Source organism: Arachis hypogaea, chromosome 18 (genome assembly GCF_003086295.3).
Source record: "Arachis hypogaea cultivar Tifrunner chromosome 18, arahy.Tifrunner.gnm2.J5K5, whole genome shotgun sequence".
Taxonomy (NCBI): domain Eukaryota; kingdom Viridiplantae; phylum Streptophyta; class Magnoliopsida; order Fabales; family Fabaceae; genus Arachis; species Arachis hypogaea.
This window is the reverse complement of record NC_092053.1, coordinates 59,758,655-59,766,284: the sequence shown is the minus strand read 5'-3', so window position 1 is coordinate 59,766,284 and position 7,630 is coordinate 59,758,655. Positions and strand designations below refer to the sequence as shown.

Sequence of the window (7,630 nt, the reverse complement as noted above, 5' to 3'; positions counted from 1 at the left end):
GGTTATTCAACCACCTCTTAGCTTGGTCTTTTACAGCAAATAGAAACAGTAATAGTCTGTAGACATCCTGATTTACTTCCTTATCATGGACTGTGTCAGCAATTTGTAAAAACTGTGCCAGAAACTCTGTAGGTTCTTCCTGTGGAAGACCGGAATACTGGCAACTTTGCTGCACCATGATAATGAGCTGAGGATTCAACTCAAAGCTACTGACTCCAATGCAGGGTATACTGATACTACTCCCATATGAAGCAGTAGAGGGGTTAGCATATGACCCCAGAGTCCTTCTGGACTGTTCATTTCCACTTAGATCTATGATGGAGAAAGGGAGATGATGTAGAATAGAGAAAAAATATTGTTATTTATTTATTTATTTATTTTGAAAATAAAATAAATTAAAATAAAATAAATAAAAATGGGTGAAGATTTTCGAAAAATGAAGAGAGAGAAAGAAGAAAAATGGTTAGGAAGTTTTGAAAAAAATATGATTGAAAGGATTTGATTGGAAAAGATATGATTTGAAAAAGATATGATTTTTCAATTTGATGACTAATTTAATGCTGATTTTTCGAAAATTATGAGTGGAATGAATAAAAGATATTTTTTTGATTTTTGAATTTTATGATGAAAGAGAAAAACACATAAAAGACACACAACTTAAAATTTTTGGATCTAATGATCCTTGTTTTCGAAAATTTTGGAGGGAAAACAACAAGGAACACCAAACTTAAAAATTTTAAGATCAAAACACAAGGAAGACTCAAGAACACTTCGAAGAATCACAAGAACAACAAGAACATGAAGGTAGAACACCAAACTTAAAATTTTTTGAAAACCAAAATAAAATTTTTGAAAACCAAAGAAAAATCAACAAGAAAACACCAAACTTAAAGTTTGGCACAAGATTTAATAGAAAAATTATTTTTGAAAAAAGAATTTAAAAAGAAGATACCCAATTACCAAGAACATAGACCAACGCTTTAGCCAATTGGGCAGTAAATGTAACACTTGTTTTGAAGAAGTATTTTTAATAACTAAGAATAAATTTTTTTTTTGAAAACTAATGTTTTGAAAAGGCACACGAAAAATAAGAAACAGAACAAGAAAAACTAAAGATCAAACAAGAAAAATAAACAAGAACAACTTGAAGATGAAGGAAGAACAAAGAACACAAATTTCGAAAATTTTAAAAGAAAAATTTTTTTTCCTAATCTAAGCAACAAAATAAACCGTCAGTTGTCCAAACTCGAACAATCCCCGGCAACGGCGCCAAAAACTTGGTGCACGAATTGTGAATCACACTTTTCACAACTCGTACCACTAACCAGCAAGTGCACTGGGTCGTCCAAGTAATACCTTACGTGAGTAAGGGTCGATCCCACGGAGATTGTTGGTTTGAAGCAAGCTATGGTTATCTTGCAACTCTTAGTCAGGATATTAATTTGTGGTTATCAGTTGACTTGTATATGAACAAGAGAGCATGAATTAAAGGTTACTTGTTATGCAGTAATGGAGAATATGTTGGCGTTTTGGAGATGATTTGTCTTCTGAATTTCAGCTTTTCTCTTGTATTCCTCTTCCCTCATGCATGCAAAAGTGCAAATTTCCTTCCATGGCAAGTTGTTTGTTGGTGGATCACCGTTGTTAATGGCTACCATCCGTCCTCTCAGTGAAAAAGGTCCACGTGCGCTGTCACTACACGGCTAATCATCTGTCGGTTCCCACTCATGCTAGAATAGGATCCATTGATCCTTTTGCGTCTGTCACTACACCCAACACTCGCGAGTTTGAAGCTCGTCACAGCCATCCAATCCCAGAATCCTACTCGAAATACCACAGACAAGGTTTAGACTTTCCGGATTCTCATGAATGCCGCCATCAATCTAGCTCATACCACAGAGATTCTGATTAAGGAATCTAAGAGATATTCATTCAATTTGATGTAGAACGGAGGTGGTTGTCAGACACACGTTCATGGATTGAGGAAGGTGATGAGTGTCACGGATCATCACCTTCTCTATAATTAAGCGCGAATGAATATCTTAGATAGGAACACGCATGTTTGAATGGAAAACAGAAATAGTTGTATTAATTCATCGAAATACAGCAGAGCTCCTTACCCCCAACAATGGAGTTTAGAGACTCATGCCGTCAGAGATTACAAAGTTCAGATCTAAAATGTCATGAGATACAAAATAAATCTCTAAAAGTTGTTTAGATACTAAACTAGTAACCTAGGTTTACAGAAAATGAGTAAACTATGATAGATCGTGCATAAATCCACTTCTGGGGCCCACTTGGTGTGTGTTGGGGCTGAGACTTAAGCTTTTCACGTGCCTAGGCTGTTTTGGGCGTTCAACGCCAGGTTATAACCTGTTTCTGGCGTTGAACTCCAACTTGTAACCTGTTTCTGGCGCTGGACGCCAGACTGCAACATAGAACTGGCGTTGAACGCCAGTTTACATCATCTATCCTTGGGCAAAGTATGGACTATTATATATTGATGGAAAGCCCTGGATGTCTACTTTCTAACGCAATTGGAAGCGCGCCAATTGGAATTCTGTAGCTCCAGAAAATCCATTCCGAGTGTTGAGAGGTCAGAATCCAACAGCATCAGCAGTCCTTGTTCAGCCTGAATCAGATTTTTGCTCAGCTCCCTCAATTTCAGCCAAAAAATACCTAAAATTACAGAAAAATATACAAACTCATAATAAAGTCCAGAAATATGAATTTTGCCTAAAAACTAATGAAAATATACTAAAAACTAACAAAATCATACTAAAAACTATACGAAATTAACCCCAAAAAGCGTATAAAATATCCGCTCATCAGCTGTCTTCATCACCGCGATGGAGTCGTCCCTGCTAATGTCGCACACCGCCGTCAGCGCTGCCGTCGAAGGGAGCTCGCTGTCACAGTTTAATCACCATCAGACTTGAAGGGAAGCGCCACTGATATTGCCCGACAGCAGCTTCCCCTGCGTTCCCAATTCCATTTTTGAAACTGTAACACTCTTGCTCGTGCTCTGCTTCCCGATTTTATTTCTCTACTATATTTTAATTCTGAATACAATAGTGTATGTTCATGTTTTGTATTGTTGTCGCCATCGTCAATCTGGATCCTAGTCGTCTCCGTCGTTCATGCTCCTTGCTGCCCCTGTTTCTCTACTGCTATTATTTGGAGTACCAGCGTTGATGCTATTATGAATCTGTTAGAGTTGCTATTGGTGAGTCTGATGCTACTTTAATTCTGGATTGATCTTTTCCTTGATCATTGTTTATTTACACATTTTTTGTCACTGCTATACTTGTTCTGAGTAGATCCCGGTATATGCCTTGTCTTGAGATCTCCAGGGCTGTGATTGCTCTTAATTTCCATCCAATTTGAATCCTTTGTTTGGTTACAACCCCAGTCACTGCCGTGAAGATTAACAATGCTGCTGTTCCGGTTGCTGCCTTGCCATTCCGGTTGCGTGACAGTCACCGCTGCTGCCATGAAACTAAAAGGGAAGGGAATTGTTACGTTAAATTATGCAATTGCGACATCGAGGTATGGGGTTTAAAATGATTTTAATTTAAGAATGCCTACAAGGTTTATTGAATAACTGCAAATAGATTCAATAGCTGTGAGTAATTGATTGACTATGTGAATATTGATTTGTGGCTGAAATTGTGATTGGAATGGTTGAGATTGTGATTTGGAATTATTGATTAATGATATTGATTGATTGTGTGGATTGGGAACTGTTTGATGACTAATTGTTGAGAATTCCTGAATTTTAATGGGTTATGTTGGGTTTGTTGCCGTTGAGATGTTATTTTGTTTATTGTAATGTTAATGAACTTGGTTGGTGGTTGATTTGGAATTGGTTTTGAGGGGTATTGAAGGGTTGGATTTTGAATACTAAATGGTTTGCTGAAAATCATGTTCTCTTGAAATTAAACAGCAACTTTGAAAGTGATTCAGTGACTCTATAGTGACTGAAATGATATGAATTTAATTGTGTAGTAAATTATATTAAGTGTAATTGTGAAAACTCAATTTTGAAGGTTTTGTATCAACTAGAGAATTAGTTATGATTTTTTCAAAGTTGAATGCTAAAATCTTATTTTCTGCATAATTTCTAAACTAAGTCAGCAACTTTGAAAAAGCTATAACCAGTTCTGTGATTATTGGAATTTCATGGAACCAAGTCCGGATCAAGATTGGGAATATAGGAAGATGGACTGGTGAATTTAAGACTTTTTCATTAAGTTTATGATTTATGGTGAATTTTTGAATTATAGATGTTAAATCTGATTTTTCTGCAGAACGTTTAACACAGCAGCAACTTGTTTCCTCTATTAAAAATTCTCCAGCTTGAATTTTGAAATGGAACAAATTTTAAATGAAACTTTGGTCCTAGTACTTTAATTTTATAAAAATTTAGAATTATTAGAGTTGTGGTTTTAAGGATATGAATTTTTAAAGTGAGATGTATTATGCAGTAAAAGTCAGGTTTTGTTTTCTAAGTCAGTAACTTTGAGACTTTATAATTTTTAATTCTGGAATGATATTAAGATGCAACCAATTGGAGGTGAAAGTTGAGTATTTTAGTACATATGATTCAAATTTCAGGGTTTTCCATGTTTTAATAAGTGAGTTATGGGACTTGGAAGAGGTTGTGTTTAATGATTTGTAAAACAGAATTCTGCAGAAAATTACCTAACTTCCAAGCCACGTAACTCCTTCATTAAAATGGTATGACCTGGAACCAATTGAGAAAGAAATTTGGATGATTTATGTTTAACCACATTAATTTTGAAGGTAGTTGGATTTAATTTGGATTTTATATGAAATTTCAAATGTTGTATGGTGCTGTTGTCTTCTGGTTTTAAAACACTGCAGAACAGTCACGGTTTTGCTTATATTCCCGAAGCTAGAGTCAGCAAAAAATTATGATTTTTGGTTTAATAGAAAGCTTAATCCGAGACGGTCGCATGGATATAAAGTTTGCGTGATTCCGAATTCATTTGATATTTTAAAAACAAAATGGAAATCAGGCTGCCAGGTTGTGTTGACAATTATTTTGGATATAGAATTTAAGAAATAGATTTTCTATACTATTACCAAATGTTTTGAGAATATATATTGTTGTGGCAACTATTGAAAGAGGCTGATGAATGTTGAGAAAGAAGGAACCCGTAAGGGTGGCTAAGTCCTATTTTTAAAGGAGATTATGTCCAAATTTTTATAAAAGTAAAAGGACTTAATCAAAATGAATACTTGAGACTTGTTTAACGATAATAACTTTACTGATTCTTTTGAGAAAATATATTTGGTTTATAAAGTTGCTAGCAAGGACATGGGTTTTGTCTCGCTTGCATATTTACAATTACAAAAGAGTAAAGAGATAAAGAGAAAAAGAGTAATATAGATACAAATGAAAGAGTATTCAGAGAAAAGTAAAGAGATACAGAGAACAAAATAACTAGAGTAGAGTAAAGAGATACAGAGAAAAGAGAAACCAGAGCAGAGTAAAGATATATATATATATATATATATATATATATATATATAATATATATATATTAGTTGCTTGATGCAACCCAGAGCTATATTTATATATATATTAGTTGCTTGATGCAACCCAGAGCTATATTTAATATATATTAGTTGCTTAATGCAACCCAGAGCCTCTGTAGGGAAACTAAGTTACCTACAGCCATTTTTCGCTTCCCCAGAGCAGAGCAGAGTATATATATATTTTCCTGCAGTAAGCAGAGGCTGTCTCAAATGAGCGGCTATTATCATATGCGCATTTATTTAGAAACGGAAAATCGTATTCGGGAAATCGGGATTACTCATGACCGGATAAATGTCGGGATTGCGGGCAGCCAACCGACACATGAGGTCATGGCCTATACTAGGACTAGACATTCATCATATGCATCTATGTGACATTGTTTGGGTGTGTATATTGTAATTGGTTTGCCTAAGTGAATAATTCTGTTAACTGCTAATTGTTATACTTGATATAATTGCTCTTGATTGTGTTTGAACCTCATTACTTGTGTTTGTAACTGATTGGCTGGATTGTGGTGAATTGGGTGCTGGTTGAATTGCTTGGGCCTGAGGCCATGATTGGATTGTGTTTGAGGTTTAGTAAGTATGAAAGATTGAGCTGGTTCAGCATAGACTTAATGAACCTATGCTTGGAACAGATTAGTCATTCATACGGTCTAGGAAAACTTTTAAGATTTTTATAAAGGAAAATATGGGTTTAGAATTTTGGATAATTAACTGATGCTTTATAAGATTTTGGATTTTTGAATGTTATGCGGTTGGTTTTAAAAATAAAAGGTTGATACGGCGAGTAAAGATCACTACAAATGAAAACAGTTTTTCTTTTAAATATTTTTGAGTGAAATTAACTATTTGCGTTTTATTCTTTACTTTCATGGCATTCTCTACCTCTACTGAGAACATGTGGTTTGGTTCTCACCCCAAATTTTCCACCCTTTCAGCGACAGGTTTGAAGACGCAATTTGAAGCTGCGAGCGATCAGTAGGCTTTCTTTATGGTCTTAATTGCTTTCATAGAGTCCCCTCGCTATTGTCCTTTGAGATTTTATTTTACATTGAGGGGTAGGTTTAGTATATTGTATTTGAGTTTTATTTAGTCTCTTTTGTATAAGAATTATTATCAATAATATTTATGTGATTATTATTATTTGTGAATGTTTGAATTATGACTTAAATGAATAAAAAAACAAAATTTTCTGGAATTTTCTTAAAACTGAAACGCGAACTCGATACAAAGGCTCGATAATTAAGTAGTTAATACTAGAGAAGGTTACGTAATGGTCTTTCTAGTGGAAATACCCTTACTTAAGCAAGGTATTTTGCTAGACGGGACGTTACATTAGAAGCCAAGCTCATCCTAAACACTCACCAAGTGGGCCTTGAAGTGAATTTTCGCACCTTTCTGCTTAGTTTATTTCACTTTTGTAATTTTTAATTATTAGATTAGTATATATAAGGAAAGACCACCATTGTTTAGGATCTTCACCACCACATTCGAACCTTACATATTATTCTCTGTACAATAGGAGCAACTAAACCTCCTAGGTTAAGGTTAGGAGCTCTGCTGATTCCTATGGATTAATCCAATTACTTTTCTACTTCAATCTATGTTTGATTCTATTCTGTGATGCATTGTCGTTGTTCAATCTTATGAATTTGGGGTATGACCCCCTGTTCTACATGAGTTTTTTACAAGTCCTGACCCAGATAGTATTGAGATAAAGCTTGAGAGTGCATGATGGAGAGGATTATGTGATAAATCCACATTTAATGGTATTTATTTGCTCTAATTGGGTGGATTTTATCAATTTTTCCTACACTTATTCAATGAAATAGCTTGGTTTTGTAAATTCTCCATAAATTGTGCTCAAAAGTGAAAACATGCTTTCTTGGCCCTTATTTGCTAAATTTTATTCACTTTAATTCCATTTGATGCCTTGATGTGTTTGTTGAGTGAGTTCAGGTTTACAAGGCTAATATGGATTGAAGAAGTGAGGAAAAAGCATTCAAAAGTGGAGAAACTATGAAGAAATAGAGTTTGGAGCTTTCCAGCAAATGTGCGTGTG

At 34.8% G+C, this 7,630-nt stretch overlaps 1 long non-coding RNA gene across 1 annotated transcript; it reads left to right on the top strand.

The window, feature by feature from the left end:
• The first annotated feature begins 2,833 nt into the window (after positions 1-2,833).
• Positions 2,834-6,679, top strand: LOC140181576 (uncharacterized). Its single transcript, XR_011876441.1, has 3 exons — positions 2,834-3,226; positions 3,354-3,549; positions 6,507-6,679. It is a non-coding gene; the product is annotated as an uncharacterized lncRNA (long non-coding RNA).
• The last annotated feature ends 951 nt before the right edge of the window (positions 6,680-7,630 follow it).